Source organism: Acyrthosiphon pisum, chromosome A2 (genome assembly GCF_005508785.2).
Source record: "Acyrthosiphon pisum isolate AL4f chromosome A2, pea_aphid_22Mar2018_4r6ur, whole genome shotgun sequence".
Classification (NCBI taxonomy): domain Eukaryota; kingdom Metazoa; phylum Arthropoda; class Insecta; order Hemiptera; family Aphididae; genus Acyrthosiphon; species Acyrthosiphon pisum.
The window spans coordinates 98,726,272-98,751,124 of NC_042495.1; the positions used below are offsets into that span (position 1 = coordinate 98,726,272).

A 24,853-nucleotide genomic window follows, 5' to 3' on the forward strand; every position below is an offset into this window, starting at 1 on the left:
ATAATATTCGCAGACTAAAATCATGATTAATATCGTTTATTAATGGTCACCCAGTAGCTTTTTTAGAATTAACTGGGTAACGAAATAACGATCACCGCGGATCAAACACTGTTTTAAGTTTAAAATAATATTATATTATTATATATATATTAAACTCTCGTGGACCACGAGGAGCTTAGTGAAACCCGTCGTAACAAGATAAAATAACGATCCGTACACGAGCCCCGATAAGAATGTACTACAATATACCTTTCTGAAATCGCGTTTACGTCGCTGTCGAAGTCTCCGGAGCTGGTTTAAAAATATGACATTATGTATACGCACAGAGTAAAAAACGACGACGATGCGCGCGCTGTGTACGGCATAATATTATTATACGATAATATTATTATGTAGAAACCGTTTCGAAAATATTTATTAGACACGCACGTGTTGGCCATAAAACGTACTATATCTAACTTTGTTGTATATTCATTTATTGGCCATAAAGTGTGCTGCACACCACACCGCACCACACACTGTATAATATTATATACCTACGCGATATTCTCAATGTGTCTGTGACTCGTCCTTGTATCTATCCATATGGTACTTCTGTATATACGTATTATATGATGTATGCGTACACCGTCCGAATGACGTGATCGTTCTGTATACATCGGGTGGTCGACAAAACACATGTCCATCGAAAATACTGTAATAATAATAACGACAGAGTTCCTAGTTACGTCTCTGACGAGAGATCAAAATTCGTGTGCATACGATCTGTTTTTTTATATACACCACCACTCGGCGGAGGTTAATCTGACGTTTCGACGAAATCGTCGCGATCGCAGTCATTAAAGTGCTGTCTAGTTTTTTAACGCTCGGTCGCGTGTGATCAACGCACATTTATAAATCGTATCCTCGGCGAGACCAACTAATATTTTATAATTCGTGAATATTAATATTTCTCGTATAGTCTTATTCATTTTATATTTTCTCATACTTAAGTATTACATATGTATAAGAGTATATGTTAAACGATTCAGTTCTAATGGTTCTATGACGTCATAATCTCGGAGAATTCACTTACAAAAGTCTGACTACACACGGTATAATATGCGCGGTGGAACCGATTAAAAATCTTTTTTTTTCGAACGTTCGTATATAACATAATATATTATGACATTGTGACGGGTACCTACCTATACTGCAGCTGATCATCCACCCGAGTCATCCTCCCCGACGGCCGAAAGAGAAAAATCCCTCCTCATTATATTGTATGACGTCTTTGAGGAGTTAAGATCTTAAATACGGTTATTATAGATAAGCACCTTCGTCGTGTAGATAAATGTAATTACATACATTTACGAGTTGGTCGACTAAAGCTACATATCTATTATATATTTATATATATACATATTTTATTTTATTTTTTTCATTAAAATTTCAACATAAATCATACTACATGACACTATCTATGTTATTTCAACCATTAAGTTTATCAAGAAATTAATTATTACAAAACGAATAATAATATTGTTTTTAAGATCATAGATTTATATTTTTAAGCTGTATTATTATAAGAATGGAAATTTGAAATTGATGAGGATTATAGTTGAACGTTATTAATGGATAAGGAATTAATAAAATATAGCGGCCGCTCCGGAGATTGATTTTATTTAATGGAAGAGAAAGTTATTATTTTTATATGAATCTGTTAGACTTACAAGTTAGAAGAAAGAGCTGATTAATAGAACATGGTCGTATTTTATTATTTTCCTTTTCCAGATATACAATCAACTATTTAAGGAAACTTATTCACTTGGAACAGTTGTGTATCAAAATGTGATCATTTTCGTTGTTTGGTATGTTCATTATTGCCGTCCATGGCATACAATTATCAGACCTACTTATTTTACATTTACTTATTAGTAATTATATGTATCAGTGGCGCTGAACCCATGTACTAGGTGTGGCAGCCCCCGAAATTGGTGGGTAATCGTAATCCTAACTCCTAAGTATAAACATATATTGTACAAAATAAGAAAGATGACTTCCTAGTGTGTCGTAGCGAGCAGTGTGTACTGTGTGATAACGTTAGAAATAGCCAATAATTAATTAATAATTTAATTAATAGTTAGAAATAAATTCTAGTATAGTGTAAAAATTTAAAAATTTCTGATAATACAGTACATTTATTATTTTTATTTTACAAGTGATAAAACAATTGTATTGCTGATAATGTTTACGTATTGTAATTGAAATTTGGATGTAAGGTTTTTATAGTTTTAAATAGTATATATTTATAGTTTTATAGTTATATTATAATACAATCATGATCAATGATACTACTTACTAGGTACACAGAGTGTAACAGAAAGACCTGACAAATTAAAAAAAAACTTTTGTTCTAATCAATATTTTCAAATATTTTTTTATACATTTATAATTTATTGACGTTTGCGTTACATTTATGTATATTATATATATTTTTATTTATATATTATATAAATGAAACTTATTATATAAAAGTACTCGTTATATAAAAATGTTTTTTTCCCCATATTTATAAATTTAAAAAAAATATTTAAGCGCATAAGTGCATACATTTTATGTAGTTTTTAGTGCATAAACTTCCGGGTCCTATAGTTATAAGAATATACATAATTATTAATTTGAATGTTTACATGGTTTTCTAAACATTAAAACTGTATTTGACTATGATCCTATACCTAGTTTATTATTTCTATGATTAATTAATAGTTAGGTTAACTGTTTAAGTCTTGCTAATACCAAATAAAATAACGTATACCCAGTCCAATATATTTTTACTATATTACTATAGTACAGTATACTAAAAAAAAATATTATACAAACCATTAACCAAATAATATACATAATATACTTAGATGGGTATATAAAAAAAATGTAATAGTTCTAATTATTACGGAATGATATGATGTACCTAACTAAAAGCTTAAATAACTATCGTTTTTACATGATAATAACTTCGTTTTCATTTTGAGGAAATGAACCTAACTGTAATATGTTGAAATATTAAATAATGCGTTAAATATTATAACTTGATAAATATTTTTTAGATTAAAAATTGGTGGGGTGGTGGTTGCCTCCACGACTTATTTCTAATATCCAATGGGGGTAGGTGGGTATAAGTAATTGTTTATTGCTACACCTAAAAAAAATTAGTTCGTCGCTACTGAATTAGGTATCTATGAACCAAGTATAACATTGATATGACGGGAAAATCGATATTTTTTTTATTTCCATACAATTCAATTATAACACAATAATAGTATTAAGAGCTGATACGTATACCAACTGAGTTAAGTTCGTAGCTGGAGAGTTTTCGGCTGTTAGGGGAGGATTTTTGGACCTGCGTTACCTTATACGTACAATGTATTAAAAAAAAAACCTATATTATCACAGTTGGACCGTAGAATATAATAAAATAATATAATTCCACACAGCGACTTCATATAAAACGAGGTTGATAAACTAAATAACGGTCAACCGGTTTTCGTCCGGTTTATTAGTCGTTTATATACGAACGTTGTCGTCATCGTAATATAATATATTTTGTATGAATACGCCGTGCACGCATCGAAGAAAAGAAAAAAAAATTTATAATCGATTATTAGGCCTACCTATATAATGTTATACATGGCACCACTACCTACCAATCTACCTGTCTCTTATACCCGCAGTATAATACTACTTATCTACCTGCAGCTTATATATTATCGCGTACCCGGCACGACGTGTACATATATATATATATATATATATAATATAATGTGTGTAATAATATATAATACTAGTTTTATTTTTTATGATACGCGTCTCTCGCCTTCCATTATAAAAATAATAATAATAAGAGATGTCGATAAAATAATAATAATGATATAATTATCGCGTGAAAATCAAAAACCAATTTGTTGCCTGCGTTTTATATGAAGAGCGTAATGCGCACCTACCCTATACCTACCTGGCAGCATAGCTCATCGTCTATATGTATATTTTACGCATTATTTATGAACGAAATGTCGCTTTAATGAATACACATAGGTACTACAAGTATAAATAACGAACGTTATAAGTATAGTCGGAAGAATTTCGTATTATTATAATAATATTAATCATTCCACGCCGGCCGTGTTATGCGTATAAACACTGTAAACATAATATTATTATATAATAATAATATGATACGTCATGACGTGTGTGTATTTTAATTTCGCCAACATTATAATATTGCGACGGGTCTCTCGGGGGACACATATAATTGCCATCGCACGCCCTACGGAGGAGGCGTATGCGCCTACTTGAGTGTAATTTTCACGTTATTTATTATATTAATACGCCTTGTTATTATAATAGGTGCCTCTACTCTTGTTTCGTTCGCCGCGTTATCAACCCCTGCAATAATATATCGGTATCGTGTTTTAAACTTTTGAATCGTCACGACCGATATAAATTATAGGTGCCTATATTCATTCTATCTACCTAATTGGTGCAATAAAAATGTAAAATACATGCGGCTGTCTTTCAAAAAGCGAATAGGTATAGGTATTGGTGGACGCATCGTTACACTAAAATTGTATAACCACGTGCATAGATCTTATACCACGGTATCTTTTATTAACAACATTATTATATACTAATTATGAGCATATGAGTATATGAGCTGCGCACGGCACTTCGGATCTAAGAAAGTAAAAATAATTGCCAACTACAATCAAATAATAATTCGATATTTTTAAAACTATATTTGTTACTAGAGAAAAGGCAACTGAATGGTTCTGTCTCACGGCTTTAACTTCACGCCCTAACTGAAATAACATAACAGATGTTTCATCTTCCCTATACTTTAATTTTTGTTTAATGTCTTTTAATTCCTCCTCCATATCTTGAGCTGCTTTTTTTTAAGTTTTAATTTTGTTCGTGTAAATGTAAAACTTTTTGTCTGCCATAGGTACACGCACATTATTGCACAATTTACCTATTACCTAGGTATATCAGCTGTCGTCGATAATTATTTTTGTTTTATTTTAAATGTTCCAATTATTATATTTATTCATTATGTTATCGAACAGAATAGTTTTGATAAATTGTATGTAAGTAATATTATTAATGTAAATATTATATTAATATGGCAATAAGTTGCCAATAAAAAAAAAAAGAAAAGAACCGTTTCGATGGCCAACCCACACAAGTATGAGTTCATTTTTCTGTAGCTTTTCTAGTGTGTGCTTTGCTGGTTATAATAATATTATATATTCGAACGTAGACCTACGCGTACACAATATATACATATATATTATTTAACCGGCCTATAACCGATTATCGGTGTTTCATCATCGAAGTGGTTCTCACACGCATTTATACACAATGGTGGAGAAAAAATAACTCGACTTATCCTGTGTTCCCGATACCGCCGAACATAGTTATACTTGTACCTACATTACCTATGTATGCATAATTATTATTAATTTGATTCTACGTGGCATCGTACCAATGACTATTGTATAATATACTATATTATGGTCATTGGCGTGAATGGGTGTGGGGGGGGGGGGTTGTATGCTGAATTCGTTTACATAAAAATCAAATTTTAAACGGGCTTAGTTAATTTATTACAGTTATAAGTACTTAAGTGTTTAAACTTTTGATGAGTGTAATGGAGTTACGCCGCCACATAGCGCAGTGTATTTTCGATCCACTTATCTAAACTTTGAATAGGTACTTATAAAGTATAAGCTAATTAACTATTCTTGGATAACGATAAAAAAATATAAATTTTTTAATGTATACACACATTATTTAACAAAGAGATTAAAAGTGAAACCATAAAAACAACATTAAAACTTGTCAAAACCTCATTTAATTCGCCAAAAAAATAATAATTGAAATAATGCATTTAAATAATTTGATTGTCTGCGGGTCGGATACAATTTGTGCATTTAGCGTCGCTCTTGGTGACCTACAGGGTGTTTCTAGAGGATTTGAAAGATTATACAATATAATATATTATGATCAATTTTTGTCAAATCCTCCAGATACGTTCTATATAATATATTAGCACAAAAGCACCTACTACATGTAAATACTAAGTAAAACATGCTTGCACGCAGAAAATAATCATGGTCTGGACTACTGGTTGTTGTTATGTTATGATATTATTGATGTAGCTGTATATTATGTGCATTGTGCTTGTGTCTGTTACATAAACTTCATTTTGATGTATATAATATAATATACATAATAGAAAAACCATAATATTTTATTCGTGCGATGGTATATTAAAACCGTTTTATACTTTGGTATAATATAATACTTAATACCTAGGTAGGTATTATTATTTGTATGGATTATAAGACACGCTCAAAAGTTTATCGCTGTCGACAAACATACAGAATTATAATTTAAGTATACATATATATATATATACACTTGACTATAATAGAAAAAAGAAAACACGAATGCCCATTTTTACGTATATTTTAAAAACGCCTCGAGTGCCTTGCCTCGTATAATATTATAATATAATATATATAATGGTCTTGTGACATAACTTTGTATACCTACCAAAGTATATGTATATGTTAATTGCGTACAGTGGTTGTCATTAGACATTTCCTCCTCCTCTAAGTAAGTACCTACTAGGTATATAACTAGGGGGTACTAGGTATACCTACATTTGGAAATCGTTTACAAGTAAATTTTTTTTTTATATAGTACCTATTGAAAAGGGTAGGGTTCGTTTTATTGTTTTACGCAGACATATTTATTGAAAGTGTATAGAATATAATATGTACCTACACTATGCCTCGCGCAGGTACTCTAGTTGAATGTTTTCATTATTATTGTTTAAAATGTGTTTTATATTGAATAAAAAAGCAATTTAATAGAGTTTACGACACTGAAATTAGAAATGCATGTCTGGTTTTAAAAGTATATAAAACGTTTTAATGTTTCACAAATTATCACTTTGTTTTCCATTAATTCTCTTGAAACTACAATTTATATATTATCATTTTTTAATTCTCAACTATAAAATACCCGGTGCCATACTTCATGTATAGCTTACACGTTTTACCAAAGGTATCCCAATCTACCTGTTATTCGGAATAGGTACCATAAAAAAACTCTGTCATGATAATTGGTTGTGTATGTAAATTGTTGGACGTAAAAAACGAATGCAATGGACAAAGTTTGAAAGTCGTTAGTGGTTCAAACTATACAGAAGTAATATGCATATACTTTTACACACTTCACATTGTGTATATAAAGTAAATTATAGTAAACTTGGATATTTCTGTTACTTTCTAACTAGTTTATGTCCAGTTTTACAATATTATCAATTTATAAGCCGAACGTAGGGAAAAAAAATACCTTAAAATATGCTGTTACAATATTATAAAGTTGATTACCTGATTTTACATAACTATTGAAATGCCTACATTATACATTGATTTTATTCTGAAACGTTAAAAAAAAATTAACTTATGAATAATACATAATAATAATATAGTTTCAGAGTATCAAAATTACGTTAAACGCACAAAATGTAAAAATAAATTTAATTTTCTCATGTTTATATATTATATTATTTATATTATATGGAACCTACGCATTATGTGACTCCGCGAGTTATTTAAACATGTTCAACGGTTATTGGTTGCCTTATTATTCACATAACAAAGTTATACCTACTGTTATTAATATTCATATTATTGCCCATAACATTGTTAAATATTATGTACAGTGTATAAGTTGCACTACGATGGAATTATAATATCGTTGAAATATTACAGTTTTATTGATTGTGTAATAAACGACGAAATATCTGAAACATATAAGAATTTGAATTCGATAAAACATTGACAGAAGGTAGGTATAATGTCATTCATCAAATGATTTCATGTTTTTATGTAACACGACAAAAATGTATTATTATTTTTTCACCTTAGAACTCTAAAACATACTTATCAGCTCGAGTTATCTATCAAGCTCAGTATATATTTCAAAAATATTTCCTGTGGCATAATTATTATAACATTTCGGTATAATGTCGAGATATTCATCTCAAACATGACACAAAATATTAAAATATCATGGCACCTAAAATTATTCTTGCGAGTGAGATGGCGATCGTATAGTTTTAAGTATATTTTACAGTATACAGTACACGATATTATAGTGTATATAGCACTGTATATAATAAATTAATAAATAATATTATTATTCACCTTTACGGTTTCCGCAAAACCGTCTAGTTTTCAGTTTACGCATAAAATTAAGATCACCCGCAGTGAGGTTTTGTCTCTGTTTAACCATTCTCATTACCTACATATTTATATCATTGAATTCAAACACAACATCATCCATTATACAGTGACCCACTTGTAACCAACTGTACAGCAGAACGACAACCACCTACCCAACCTTTTTTTTACTATTTTTATGAGAAATAATAATATCAACGACTTCATACATATAGTATTTGTATGTTTATTGTTTATATTGTTAAAAAAGTAAACATTTAAAAAAATTCAAAAATGCCTTATGGCTTTTCCGTGCCTCAAAAGCCCGCTTGAACTCTTGAATAATTTCCCCACATTTGAGGCATTTTTGTAACTTAGGACGACGACGGCGTGGTATACCTGATGACGGCCCAGCTGGTGGCCACCTTGGGTCCGGCAATGGTGGGTGTGGTGAGCATTGATCATCTCGATGATCTCTCTTAATCGTTTCACAATTTCATTCAGTAGATTGTCTAAAAAATTGGTATATTAATCTGGCTGGAATGGCGATGTGGGCATTTGATCGTGGTGTGAATTTATCAATTCTATAATTTCCCTCAATTTAATGACAATTTCGCTGAGTAGATTATCTAAAAAAATTGGTATATTAATAATTATATAAATAAACAGTTTTTATAGTACAAATGCTGTAGGCTAACGGTAAATACAACAGTGAACTCATTGTTAGAACAAGCCGGCCGGTAGTGATGACTGATGGGCGATTCAGGTCGGTGAATCTATTTTTGAATCGATGTCAATGGAAAAATCGATTAAAAAAAAATGGCCCGAGCAGAATTGATTCAAAAAATCGAAAAATCAACTAGGAAAATCAATTTAAATCGTCCATCATTACCGGCCGGGCATCGCTCATACCGCGAAGACGATCGACCGGCCGAACAAAACGGGTGCAGGGTGCTTGCGGTACGCGAGACCATACTTACCACGATTTGCCATTTTCGTAAAATATTGTTAAAAACTGAAACTGCAAAAAACGAACTGAAAACGGAAGGCGAGTTAATCGGTTAGCGGTTGCTTAGCGGCCGTTAATCCATAGATTAAATATACTGCCCTTACTACTAATACATCGTTTCTAAACAGCATTATTGATAATAATATAAATTCCTTTTTCAGTGTGCTTTTAACATAATTTTTTTTTTTACATATCTTCTTTAATATTAATATTTTTTGCATTATTTTCTTATATTTTCTTATAACTACCTAGCTAATACATAATACATTGTACATTGCACACTATTTCATGTAATATTTTTGTATTTTGTAAATAAATAAATAAATAAATACAGTAAAACTTCCGTTAACGGTCAATTTTTTTGGTCCCGTCGAGTGTATCCTAGTGTTATTCTACCTCTGTAGGACGGGCACCTCTAAATAGCGGTAATTATTTACAGTCCCTTCGGTGACCGTTATATGGAAGTTCTACTGTAATAATAATAATTTTCACATAAATATTTTTTACATTATTTTTTATATTTCCTTATAACTAAAATGAAGTGAAGATAATTAAAACAAAATTATATTGTTTTAATTGTCTTTACTACATTTTTTCTAACTCCTGCTATGATTATGAGTTATGCCTTCATTCTTGCTACGATTATGATCATGTACAATAGTTATATTTATTGCGTTTCCTCATTCCCGAGTTTATATTAGTGTCTTTATTTATATTGGTGTCACTTGTGTTTGTTTCCATAATATTCGTGCTATTTGCATTATTTGGTTTGTTATTTGCAATTTTTTCCTTAATCCGTTCATAGCCCCACAAAAAAGCGTCTTGGATCAACAGCCACTTATTGACCTCATGGATCTCCATGTTAGTCAGCACGTCTCCTGTTTTACGAATAATATCCTGTAAGTCTTTATCCAACTGATGAATTTCTTCAATGCGTTTCTGTTGCTTTAAAATATATTAAATTGAAAGCGTTACATTTATCACTCAGAACACACCACAAATATAAGTTAATTTTTAACTTACTAAAGTTTTTGTCAATCTAAATCCTGATATTACACCAAAAAAATAAGAAAGCTAGTAGTATTTTCATATTTTTGTTTGGGTTGTTTGGCAATAATCTCTTCTTCAATCTAAAAAATACATAAAAATTATTTTCAGGATCTTATTAACACAACATAATATTACACATACTTGTATATAACAACTGTTATTGTTCATAATCGTTGACAGGAACTAATATACCGTTTGTTTAATGTTTATGACTGTTTATTGTTACTAATCAAGATTGCTTTTAGTGATGATGGTCTATATTTTGTTTTCAGCCAGCTTCAATAATACACGTTTTTTTATTTAACGAGTAAAAAAAAAATTGTTAACATGCCTAGCCTTGTTTACATCCATGGTGTTTCGATTTTACAGTATAATTCTCTGAAAAAAATACGAGCAAATCAATATATATTTTCTGGAATATCGTTACATAGAACCATATTGAATTACGAAATTATTATATTCATATTTTCCACATCCATTTTTCCCTTCGAAAAAGTAACATCAAATTTGATATTAAATAAGAGTGACACCATGCAGAAACTTCACCAAAACAATATATATACATTCTAGAAACATTTATTTCAGAAACCTATATTGTTGCACAATTTACAAAAATCTAAGTACACTTTTGAATCATAAACGTCTTTTTTACTATACGTAAACTATATATGTAATACTAGCTGATCCCGTGCACTTCGTAGCCCGTTAAATGTACCAACTCTATATGACTCAAACCTTGTTCAATTCATTATTTAATTTTCGAAGTTCAAAACGTATCTTAACTTTTCCGTTGCCCAGAATAAAAATTCTGATTCTCAGCAGTATATTATCAGGTACCTAGGTAATCTACCTGCGGTAGATCGCGAACACCGTGCTGTTTGTACGTAAGTGTATGATTTAACTCTAGAGTATCAAAATTCAAAGTTATACCAAGTTTGTCGTTTTTACTTAATTCCCCTACGGTGGATTAATATAACCAATTAATACAAAATCCTAACCCAAACGTACTAAAATCCGATGAATAAAAAAAAAACCAAATTTAACCCTTTTTAAATAATTAACCTATCTTCTTAGACCTCTGCAGGTTATAGTATTAAATGTAGTAACTTCAAAGAGCAGAGTTTGACTAAGTATTTATATATAAGTACCTATTTGTGTTCTGAATATATATATATATATATATATAGTATAACTGATAAAATGTCCAACATGCCATTTACACAATACAATTCGTAATACAGTAATGTAGTATGAACTATACTCTGACCAGACTTTAGACGGTTGTGGCGTGTCGGTGGCGTCTGGTCATGATTTGTGCATGGCCCGTTCTGTATAGTGGAACAGAGTGCAATGAGTGCGTAGTGACTAAATGTTCCTATTTCAGTAATATTCATTGTTGTATTGTAAAATAATAAATACACACCAATATGCCATATAGGTAGACATTGCAAGCAGGAAATGTGGTTGTGGTGATCGGTGGCAAACGGATTTATAAAATATCATTACCTATTAGAAATATAAATCTATAAATATTGGAAATAAAAAACACATTTATTTTCGACGTGAAGATGTTTTTTGTTGTTGCTAGGGGTCAATTCGAAATTAATATGTTACTTTTTTGTTACACTTGGTATCAGTTGTTATATGGTTACATAATTCGTGCATAATATAATATTATGTATAGTATAACGATAAACGAAATACTATGTTTATAGTTGTACGCATCTGTTGAAACAGAGTTTAGATCATATTATTATATGCGTTTCCTCGCCTATTAGATTAGAGAAAAAAAACGGGCACTTGTAGCGTTATAAGATAGTTTTATTATTCGATAAGTTGTTAAAATGTATTAGGTACTTCAGAAAAATAATATTTTATACCTTCAATTTAAAAGTTATTGGGCGGATTAACCATTCGAAAACGGTTTAGTTTTGTTTGAAAACAATTAGGTGTGCGTTTTATTATAATATAGAGAACACAAAGTTCAACGCATTTATAGCATACAATATGTCTTACTTATATGGTTTCAGCTTAATATTCTGGATGAAAAAAAGTAAATATTGTGCAATTTATAAAAAAAACTATTTTTGATAAACTAAATTGTTTAATAAATGTTTAATCTCAATTCCTGCATGTGGTATAGCTTTCAAATAATTAACACAATCCATGTAATTATATAGTGATCATTTGTAAGTTGTAACAAGTAATATATCGGCTTCGTGGAAATTTGTTCATACATTTATTCATTTTTAAAACTGATAAATGATAATATATATTATGAACTTTGAAATTATACCTACTATAAGTAATATTATGTATATTCGTATTCATTGATATAAAGTGGACTAGTATACAAACGTATGATATTATACATTTTTCCAGATATGTACTTACACACGACTATATACACCAAAGACGCAGCCAGATAGTTATTGGGAGATTGTGATAATTTACGATAACTATTTTATTTCTAAAATAACTCCAATTAAATGTACTTATGCATTTTTCTATTCCATCGAGTATACTGTGTATCAGGTTTCAAATAAAAAAGATAATTTTTTTTTTGATAATCCTATTGATGTAATACATTGAATAATTTTTTTAGAATTATTTCGATCACTGCGTATTCACTGCCACGTTTTTCTATCCGCAGACATCAATCGTCAATAATCACGTGTAGACTGTAGACACAATACATACTTCATAATAATGTAAGTAGTAAGTACATATATTATTGTGAGCATAGAAATCAATCGTTATAGCCCTCAAGTCATAATCGTCGTTTCTTGTACATATTTTGCACGTAAAAGTTAGCAATCGAGCCTTGGTTTGACAATTTATATTCGGCCACTAATAGGTAGATGACGTTTTCTTCTGCATCATTCGATATCGTATCGTCAGAGCACTGTTTAACAATTTCCGATTATGTGTAGGTGAGATTATTATTATTATATCATTATCACCATTATTCACGGTGGCCTTTTGGTTTTCTGTTTAAGTAGTCACGGTAACGTGTCCAACGATCCGTGCTTACGACGAGACCCGACCCGCGTATACACCGCGGTGTCGACTGTACACATATTATATATATATAAATAGTGTAGCGGTACGCGATTAACCCATTAGCAGCACTCTTCGGTACGATTTATCGCGGCAATTATCCCCTCGTCGGCATCGCACATAATACACACTCACACACACACACACACGTAGAGTTATTTCCGAAATAATATACTCCCCTGCGCGCCGCCACCACATATATATTCGTCCAAAAAGCGGCGTACTCACGGTGCACTTAACACACACACACACACACACACACACACACACACACACACACACACACACACACACACACACACACACACACACCTATAATGCCGAGTGTTCAGGCAGGTATAATATAATATTTTACGATATGTAACGCGCGTAAATGGGTGTACTGTTAGATCGTTTAAACATGTACTTGGATCCGTCGAAACTTTGACTCTATAAAAAATGTACCTACTTTCTGCGTGTTATTAATCGTCGTCGCCGTCGTCAAAGTATATAACTAGGCATAACATGATACTCCCTATAGTTGTGGCTTACATATATCTCTGAATGCGGTAGGTCGTGACTCTTCAAATTCTCTATACGTTAAGCGATCAATATTTAAAAAAATAATATAATATAGTTACGTGTATACGAGTGCCACGAGGGTGTTTTTTTTTTTTGTACGGTCACCGGTAATCCGTATGTGTCCATCGGTTAACCTAGTGCGGTTAATCAGTGGTATTTGTAATGTACGACCAATATATGATTTACAGGAGGGTTAATCGAGTTTTCTCGTTTTCCCACAGCTTACCTCACGCATAACGGGAAAACCGCACCCTGTGCGAGCTGTGACTGCAAATACGTTTGGCTCAATCCGGTTTTAACGCGAGTAGAAATATTTGCCTCAAATTATAGAGATGCACGACTAGTTAGTATTACTTAAGTTACCAATTATTACGGTTAGTTAGTACTTGGAACAAATTATGTATAATTTGTAATTTAATAGTTTAATGCGGCAATAATAATACGTCATGTCTTCGGTTTGGAATCAATAGTCTTATGTGTATACCGTGGGAATTCGACATACCTAATATTTTATATAGTATTTTATATAGTATGTGGAAAACATGAATCACTTCTAATGCGTATAAATAAATATTAATAAATAATAATAATCAAAGTGAAATTTAATCAATTTATATTATAAATACAATTACCTATACAATGTCGATATCGATTTAACGGTGTGTACAAAACCGGAGACGTGTAAAATAGCTGATACTCGCATACAGAAGCGTTATGTGTACGCGTTAAGATTGGTAATTTTCAACCGGCAGATTTGTAAAAATTTTGCGGAAATTTTTGTTTCAATCATTAGTCTCCTTAAGCACGTTCACCTATATAGGTACCGTGTTGGTTTTTATTTATCGCATACCACAGGTGCAATCTATACCTATGTACATACAAGTATTATGCAACTATAGGTGTGCGTATAAAGCTGGTCGCTGGTATCGTATGGTATATATAGGTATTAGGTATTCATTCGATATGCAGCACCTAATGACTAATGTTAAATGTTGAATGTTTTCTTAATGATGAAAATGTAATGATTAGAAATAATATATGTATATCCGCGATAGCGAAAACTAATATAATATTATGTAAAATCATAATATACATATTTTTCGTGGTTATTTATTTTCCATTTTTATAACCATGTGATACATGGTTATAAGATCCATTTTAATTTGTCCGATACATATAGAGTAAAGTACATCCGTTTGTGCTGGCGCCGTCTTACAAACGTACAACGCATCCGATTTCATTACGCGTACCTATTTACCATTAATTGTTTAGTAAATTCAATTTATGGGCTGTATACTGCAATGTACGTCGCAGCAAATGAGATAAAAACTAGCTTTTTAATGGATACCTGTTGAGTGCATCTATCGACTATCGTTATCATTACGGTATGCGCAGACATACAGCAAACCACAAAATATTAATACGCGTTGTTATATTACTAGAATGTAAATTATAACCCATGACGGCCACCGTTGTATCTGGTTAGGTTATATCTAGGTAGGAAACTGGTACCTAATGATGGATCTCGTTCACTTATCATTGATGACCGGTCGAGTGTAATTTGTGTAGGTATGGCTCGCGATAGAATCAGCCGAGCGCGGATTAATAAATCGCCGTTGAATTTCGAGGCTCCTTAGTCGTTGTTGAGATGTCCTGTCTCGGAAAATGAATCTTCTTGTATACATTTCACGGCCGCAGAGTCAAACTGAAGGGCGAAGAATATAGAAGGTATAACAATTTAGAAACGAGTAGCGCGAGTAGATTGATTTTCTAGGTCCGTCATCACCTTGTGGCAAACCTAATTACAAAATATTCGACTAAAACTGCAGCGTTTTAGAACATTAATATTGTACGCCTAAATATTGTAGTAGAAATGTAGAATAATACGTGGCAAGGATTTTTAAACAGAACTTTTTTTTGAAGAGTGATTTTTAAAAGTTATAAGGCGTCCTCCACCCTCCCTCCAATACACACACACACACACACACACACACACACACACACACACACACACACACACACACACACACACACACACACAACCATGTTATTTTTTGTACGAAACAAGACCAGTCCAAGGGCCGCCGACGTTGACCGCTAGCTCGTTTTGAAGGCTTATCGAAAGCATCGTTTCGGATATACAAATCTAAGAGGTTAAATCGCGGTAGAGGTTATAGGTGGACGAGACAAGTATATTATAGGAGGATCGTGCTAATTTAGTCGTCGGCTCCAGTACATGTCATGATGTAATATTGTATTATTATATGTATGGTCGTGATGGCGTTTCGTTGCGCACGACGTGACGCCTTATTGAAGCGATAATCTTCGAATGTGCGTGCCATCGAAATAATATTATTTTCGCGGACTCTGTTCTCAAAACTCATTTTACTGTTTTTGTAACGCAGCTTGCGTCTATAATATACAGTCAAAATATGTACGCTCCTCGTTAAAACATTGTCACGTGAATTATCGACTGCCGATCTCGAAATTCTATGTTTCTCCAAAATTCGGACGATATTAATAATAAACGCTACTTATAATATGTAGGTACATAAATAATATGCTCGATCAGCTTGTGTGTAATTGCAGTGTCCGTTGTTATTGCATTATAAATCGATTGGTAGTATTTAATAATAATATGCAGGTACGTCCGATAATATACGCACTTTGCACCTATGATGCGCACAAATCCTTGTACCGCAGCAGTTGATTTATTATTGTAATAAAAATCCATCTGCAAAATATGTGTCAAATGATTTACGATCATGCACCTATACGCAGCGATACTCAGCAGTCGTTAAATTACGACGTCAAATACGGAGGTATACATATTATAATATTATATAGTCAGGGCCGGATCTAGGGGGGGAGGGGGGAAGTCGGGGATTTATCTCCAGGCGTATAATTTTCGTGGGCATATTTTTAAGGTTTTAAATTTGTAAATTGAAAATTGAAAATGGACTTAAAAACAAAAGTCAAAACTAGGTACAAAATAATATTTTACAGGAAATATGTAATATTGATAAATAATTTTATTTTTAATCGAGATAGGTAATAACTAATAAGTAATAACATTGATTTAAAAATTAAAAAGGACAAAATATGAAATAGGTACGTAGCGAAGTGGAAATACCCGTCCGCAATTGTCAGCGAAAGTGTACACGCCTTAGTCCATCATAGATTAATGTAGTCTCCGATTTGTGACATAATAAAGTATGGTAAATTACATCGTTTTCTTGCATATTATAATATATTATGTAAATAGTTATTTGAAACTTTATCTTAAAAATGGCACTATTAATTGTAATTCAGTGTTATGTAATTTTAAATTAAAAACTATATTTTTTTTTAAATAGGAACTGCATAAAATTATGTACTACATACAATGTTACTTAGGTATTACTACTGATTTAATTGTTTTCAGATTATTTAATAAATTACATGTTCGCAGGTTTATAAAAATCTTTATATTTAACAAATGCCTTTTTATAAATTGAACTTTTTTATAAATATCACCATGGCCAGTAGATAAATGGAATATAATTTGTTATTTGTGTTTGCTTTTTAAATACAAATAAACAACTATTCATTTCCTTGATAAACTCGATAATATGAAAGTACAACATAATTAAATAATTAAAACAAAAATACTATCCTATTGATATGTAGCCCAAGTCAGATTTAAAATTATGTTTTACATATTATATTAAAATAATTTAAAAGGAAATTTATATTCTATTTGGTTAGTTTTTTACTATAAACTGTTTTTTTATCTAATTTATTTTTATAGTTCAAGATATCAAATAGACAAACGGGTTCTTATTATTTTGGAAATTTATAAAATGTAGAATGTATAATGTAGATTTTTTAGTAGGTATATAATTTAATTCATAAGTTACAATCCATGATAAAGTAAATTTCTTTATCATGTTATAATCATTATATTAAAATGTTCAGTACATAATCACATTTTTGTTTCATTGTATTTTTTCTGTACCTAGGTACATATTAAATTTTGATTTAACAAATATTAAAAATGAAACATGTATGATATTGTTATGTTGTAAATGAAATATTGTTATTTACATAAAACTTTTTATATTTAAAGTAAGCAATGGATACATTATTTAGATTTATTAATACATAATTCATACATGTTATTACCTATTATCAATATTATTTATTCTAAACCTGAAACTTAGAAATATTGACCACAGATTTTAGCTTTAATTACACCATTAAGGGCCAGTTGTACTGTCTATACGGTTAAACTTCGATTAAGCTTAATCAGCTGATAACAGATATTTAATCGGGAAAATTCTGCCGATTTGGTTAACTTTAGTCAAAGATGGTACAACTGGCCTTAAAAAGTGCTTCTAAAACTATATTACTTGATTAGTTAAAAATTTAAAATGTTTCATTATTAAGTTAAAATCGTTTAAATTATTTGTGGTAAATAAAATATTGGTCCAGTATATTGCAAAAGGTTTAGTAAATGTTGTTCCTCACAATACTGTGTGAGTGTGCTTGATTTTTCGTAAAAAAATACTAATTCTAGTAAACTTCCCGAGATGGGCGTATTGTTTTAACTTTCCCCGGGTGTTAAAAAGCTAAGATCCGGCCCTGTATACCTATAGTGTGTGCGATAAAAAATTGCTACGGGGGTGTATATGATTATTATCATGTCATTATTGTAATAATAATATTATATTATTATATTACATATTATTATTAGCGGCCGTTACAATGATATAGCCGCTACAATAGTAGAGTGGACGATACAAAAAAAACTGACTTTGCGCGTTCGGCGTGGAATGCGCAATAGTTGTGTGTCGTATAATAATATAGTTGTGGATATTATTATCGTAGCTGTCTTGTACTCAAAACAAATACGATGATAATATTAATATTGTGAAAAAAATGTGTTTAGGATGGCTGAAATAGCGCCGCCGCCGCCACCGCCGTATCGAGTTTCGTGACAAAGCGCACCGCCGTCGCCGCCGGGACGAAAGAGCCGACTCTATGCTGGTGTATAACACAATATTTGCTTTGTACACGAAACTATCTCGTTGTTCTTGTCGGGCATTATTATTATTCTATAGAAATGTGTACGTAGGTACGTCACACATTGTGGTCGTCATCAAAACCGCACGCTTTCAAACGAAAAGGCCGACTTGGGTTCGTATATAGGTAATCCAATAATATTGTGTGCTCGCTTTTCATCAACAAACGATTTAGCCAAATTATCCGCTCGTCAAAAAATACGAAAACATCTGAAGCTTATCACCGATACGATTCACACACTATTCGAGCGTTTGTCATTATAACATTTAAAAATCAATAATAATCATAATGCAATAAATTGTCCGATGTCATCCAAATATTTTACGGTTCGCACTGCACATTTTGTCGGCGCGATTGACCCAAATTACTATCGGGATTTATCAAAAATTAGTTTTTCTAGATTTATTGGATGTATTAACCTAGTTATGTCGTATACTTATATCCATCGTTTCGATGTTATTGTCTTTCTCCGCATCGCACGTGAGTTTAACATTATCACACTTTAATTTCGTATAAAAAACTCATTTGCCATCGATGTATAACTTTTTACATTTATAAAGTAGGTAATGATAGTGTTTGAAAATATCGAAATCTATAATATGTACCTACCCATTAACGATACGTTTAGAACAAGTTCGGGAGTAGCTTTGTGCTCACACCCATCACTTAAATCGGAGACAAAATGTTCATACAAGTGGGACCTATTAGTATAAACTTCACTGGAGAACGCATAATAGGTAATATCGAATATATAGTCATTAGTAGTATCAGTAGTATTAAATTATAATACATAATTCACATTTCGTAAAGGTACTCGACGAAAACCCGCGTTCGCTCTCCCTTTATGATGCTTACCTATAAACATCGTAGACACCATAACGTAGCTGTATGGTACCTATATACCGGTATAAGTACGTGCGCGTATTAATTTATTTGGAAACGAAAACTCGTATAGGACGTGCATATAATATCATCATAGGTATACCTATATAGTACATACCTACTAATATATTTATATATTATATTATATGCCTCGGTATCACGTCGTATAATATATACTTAAAGGTGGGTCTATATACGATTCTCCGCGTCGTCCTCCGTCGTGTGTGTGTGCGTGGAGCATTATTTTATTTATACGTATAATCCGGCCGTGCTTTTTTAAGAACGCGGCCGCACCCAATACCCCCATGAATAATGCTAATGAACCCGTTGGAAGGAGAACTCGGTTCATAAATCATACACACGATGTATATATATATATGTACACATATTTATGGACGCCGTCGTGTTTTGACCGCCGCCGCCGGCCCCAAGTTTTGTCTCATATATATATATATTATGTGTGTGTGTGTGTGTATAGTTTTTATTATTTTTTAGTTTTTTATTCTACCTGCCCGGCACCACCACTACCACCTCTCCCGCACGGACGCCCTCCGCGCCAATCATTTGCCCTCTCGTCATACATATATATTATATTACGTATTTAAGCCCTTTCACGCGAGACCTGCTGCAGCGCAGTTATCGTTTGGCGAAATTATATTACACACGCGCGTCATATTATACATATATGCCTGCTACCTATATCTCGTATTATATCGTTGTATATTATTATATTATATTATATTTCGGGCGGCGTGTTATGTTTTTCGACAATAATCGCTCGATGTCGTTGTTTCGTATTATGCACACATACACACACGCACACCTACCTATATACACGAGCGTCACGCTAGCCGCGACCCACTCGCCTCGGGCTGCACAGTCGGGCTGACCGTTGGTATACATAATATGGTATAATGTGTACCAACGACCTGCAGGTGACCGTTATTGCAGCAGCACGCGGTGCATAGTATATGCAGGTCTTAAATTTCGTAAATTGCTGCCCCGGTTGCAGGGTGCAGTCGTCGATGCGCAGCTGAAGTCGTTGTGTAACATATTTGACCGGGGCCCGACGACGCATTCGAAACATATATTCTCCCCTTGCCACCCCCCCCCCCCCCGCCCCCGACCCACTCGCTCAACAACAAAGTATTGTGGCAGCACGTTAATATGTAATATTAATTCCACTCCACATTTCATCCCTAGAATTTTTGACTTTTGTAACGCATTTTGATGATGCCAATATAAGCTATTTGGCTATATTATAATTTATAAACGAGTATGTAAATCCACTTGGACGCATAGTTCATTACGATTTTTTTTATATATATTATACGCGTGTATAGGTAAAATGTATAGGTACCAATAACTACAAACGAATCTCGCAACGAATGTTTCTTTGAGTCCGTCGTATTATATTTTGTCGCTCTTTTGAATGTGCACCAACCCCTCGATACTTGGCAAACACGATTTCGACGTCCATCTCGGACCTATATAATAAAATAATGGGGTTTTCAGCCACAACCAAATTTGAACAATAAGACAATGCGTATATGATAAAAAAAACCGTTTGATGCATGTTATTAAAAACAATGCGATTGATATTTCTAAACAATACAATTAATAGATAATCGAAAATGTTATCCATAAAAAATAATTTATGCATTTCTTTTTTTTCGATCAATAAAAAAAAAAAAAAAATAGGAATTTTAATATAATACAATCTGACACACTGCTTTATTTGAAAGTTAATTCAATATTATATCATTAATACTGGTATAATATGGTGATATCCTTTGATACATTTCTTTCGCTATGAATTATTGCCAAATATTAAAATCTTTGCTCTGCTGCTGCATAACGTGGAAATGTTCATCATTTCTCATTGCGGAAAATACATTTCACTGGTTATCCCACTACTTAGGGAAACTAAATGCAACACCTAGGTGGTTGAAAATTGTGTGGAAATGTGTGTTGATCTATATACATACAGTCTATAATTTCATATGAACTGTGAATTGTTCTTCTAATCAAAGTACGTGGCTATAATTAAGAAACTTGGGGAAGGGTCACCCCAATAGTCATCATATATCCATCATAGCTACCTCTCTATTAAAATAGATCGCCATTGCCTACAATATACAAATATGTTGAATCGCGAATAAACCGAATGTGCGGTTTGTATTTGTGTCGTAATAATATTATTTGCGTTTATCATAATGTCGTTATATATTATGCGCCCCGCGAAGAGTATTTTATATTAATATGTATAGCTCGTGAGAGCAGTATAGGACGTGCGAGAGGAGGGGTACCGCGTACCCCCTTCGCCGATCCACCATCGTTGATGCTGCCGTCTTCGCTCACCCCGTATCTTTCTTCAGTACTGCAGCAGTAGGGGTCGTTAGAGTCGAAGTGACAAAGAAAAATCCCTCGCCCCGAGTGCGAGCGAGAGAAAACTCGGTAGGAAAATAAAAAATACCCCCCCCCCCATCACCGCTCGAATAATAATAAAGTCTGCGCGTGCAGCAGTGTGTGAGGAGTATCGTTAAAATCCCATCCATAACGTGTGCGGGCGCGGTGCTAAAACGGCGGCGGTGGGCGCAAAGGTCGCGCGAGGAGGAGAAGAGATCGCGAAGAGTAGCGCGTAAAAAAAGGGGTTGCGGGTGGAAGGGCGGACGGTTTGTGACTCTCGGCGACTATAGAATGTACGCGACGTGTATGCGACACACGAGCGAAAGACGACCTTTTCCGACGTTTACGAACAGGCGGGAGCGGGGAGGGCGGGAAAGTGGTGTAGGCGCGCTTGTGTGTGCATCGCGAACATCGGGAAAGAAACGGGAAAAAGAAATGAGAGAGGAAAAAGTGTACGAGAAAAAGTTAATATGTATTCCGGAGCGGATGTCGAAATCACGGTCGAGGCGGCGCGAGGGCGCCGTTTACGTACAAATGTCTTCTATATAGTCATAATGTGCACGCGTAAGTTGTCGACGTCGTCGTCGTCGTCGTCGAGGATTTTCGTCACAAACGAGATTGCTGCTGTGTCGCTATAATATATCTATATGTACGCAAAGATATGGGTACTAGAATATTCCAATTTTGCGTGCCGACGCGTATCGTACTCGATTTCGACCACCTTTGACATTGTAAAATATAATATTTAATAATAATATAACGTTTTAGTGCATACCTCAATGGCGTTGCCCGGGTTGGGGGGGGGGAGTGGTCGGGTCTTTATTCCCCCCCACGCATTTACATTTTTCTCCCTAAGAAATGTATTATATACATATATCTACGAAAACTGTAAAAACATTGTTTATACCTAAACCCCCCACATTTCAAAATCCTGGCTACGCCACTGGTATATGTAGCTATTTATATACCTAAATCGTATATTATCTCGAGAGCGTATAAAAATATTATTGCAACGGCGCTGAGACTAAATTTTTTTCTTTATTCAGTATTTTCGGATAATATCGTGAGTAGATTAAGGCGGAGATCTGCAGGTTGTATGCGATTATTATAATATGCGAATCACGATGCGCTGCAGACATTATTTCAAATTCAACTCGAGTTCTTTATGTTTCCGGCAACATTTAAAAATCTGGTTTTTGAAAATAAAAACCTCCTCCTCAACTGAAAAGAAGAATGAAATCGTCTTATTCGTATTAATTCCCTATATATTATGGTTTTATATTATGTTTAAAGGAATATATAATATGATGTTGATGTTGTTGGCCTCCGTAGGATTTTATGATCACCATATTATAGTATATATCTATATACTTGTAAAATATTATAATATATTAAAATATCCTTTATTTACATATATAGGTGTACGCTTTACAGATGTCTGCAATATGGCGTCATTATTTTCTATATTTCTCCAATAATCGCGCTTCAAATGCCGTTTTCTATTTTTCCCGAACTTACAGAAACGCGGTAATAACCACTATAATATAGGTACAAACCCGTGCGACGGAGATCGAAAACACTTAAAACATTATAAACGTACGTCGATGTATGATAATAATAACGTATCATTATGTCATAATTTCGTTCTCGGCGTACCTATAATAAGAGAAACACAATTTTCATACACACACGATGATGTATATTTTTTAAGCAAATGCCCTCGAGTATCGATTAATATCATTGTCTATAGATATGATATAATAATATGACGTACCTATTATATTATAATAATATATTCTGTTCGTTCAGGACATGATGCGGGTTAGTCGCATACACGTATTTTTTTAAAAGTTTTTTCGAAGAATTAATTTTTTTACTAACCCAATTTTTGATATAATATAATTATACAATACAATATAAAAAAACAAATATGAGCGATTTCAAAATAAGGGATGATTGATAACAGGTTTGTTCGTTTTTCGCTCGTGTGTTCATTACAACAATATGGTTAGTTGTTTATGCAATTATGCTTACAGCTCCATTTCCCCCACTTCACAATTTCAAAACCAAACTTACGTTATTAAATAGCACAAATATTGTGCTTTTAATCCCATCGTTGGTGCCCAATCCCTTCCCAAAATATACAACTATGACAGTTTGGTGCTAATATAACACTCAGCTACTTCCACTTGTAAACCCTAAATATAATATGAAAAAAAAAAACAATTTAAAATTGATTGAATTTCGAATGAACAAAATAAACTTATATTTTCAAAAATTCAGCATAATAATATTGTAAAATTCTATGGTTACAACACTTTCATAACTAATACTAATCCAATAGGTAATAACTTTAATAATAATAACTAATAAAGAACACACTACTCGTTGAAATTCTACGTAATTTGTTTGTATTTTTTTATAATATTATTCAATATATTATCCATTATCCACTAATAATCACATAAGTAAATTGTATAGGACCGTGATTTTTGTAACGAAATTGACGCGTTGCTGGGAATAACTCGTTCATGTTTTAATTATATAG

General features: G+C 32.6%; 1 protein-coding gene and 2 long non-coding RNA genes across 3 annotated transcripts in view; 1 reads left to right on the plus strand and 2 right to left on the minus strand.

Moving 5' to 3' along the window:
* LOC107883566 overlaps positions 1–24,853 on the plus strand; it is a 76,218-nt gene that overhangs the window by 20,190 nt on the left and 31,175 nt on the right. The window contains exon 2 of the transcript XR_003839386.1: positions 1,774–1,850. The gene's annotated coding sequence lies outside the window, so the exon portion shown is untranslated. The remainder of the gene's footprint in view (positions 1–1,773; positions 1,851–24,853) is intronic.
* Positions 8,498–9,416, minus strand: LOC100572655. The gene is made up of 2 exons (XR_510641.3): positions 9,251–9,416; positions 8,498–8,899 (listed from the first exon to the last, which is right to left on the minus strand). It is a non-coding gene; the product is annotated as an uncharacterized LOC100572655 (long non-coding RNA).
* LOC100572573 lies at positions 9,777–12,523 on the minus strand. Its single transcript, XR_510640.3, has 4 exons — positions 11,753–12,523; positions 10,471–10,707; positions 10,303–10,409; positions 9,777–10,224 (listed from the first exon to the last, which is right to left on the minus strand). It is a non-coding gene; the product is annotated as an uncharacterized LOC100572573 (long non-coding RNA).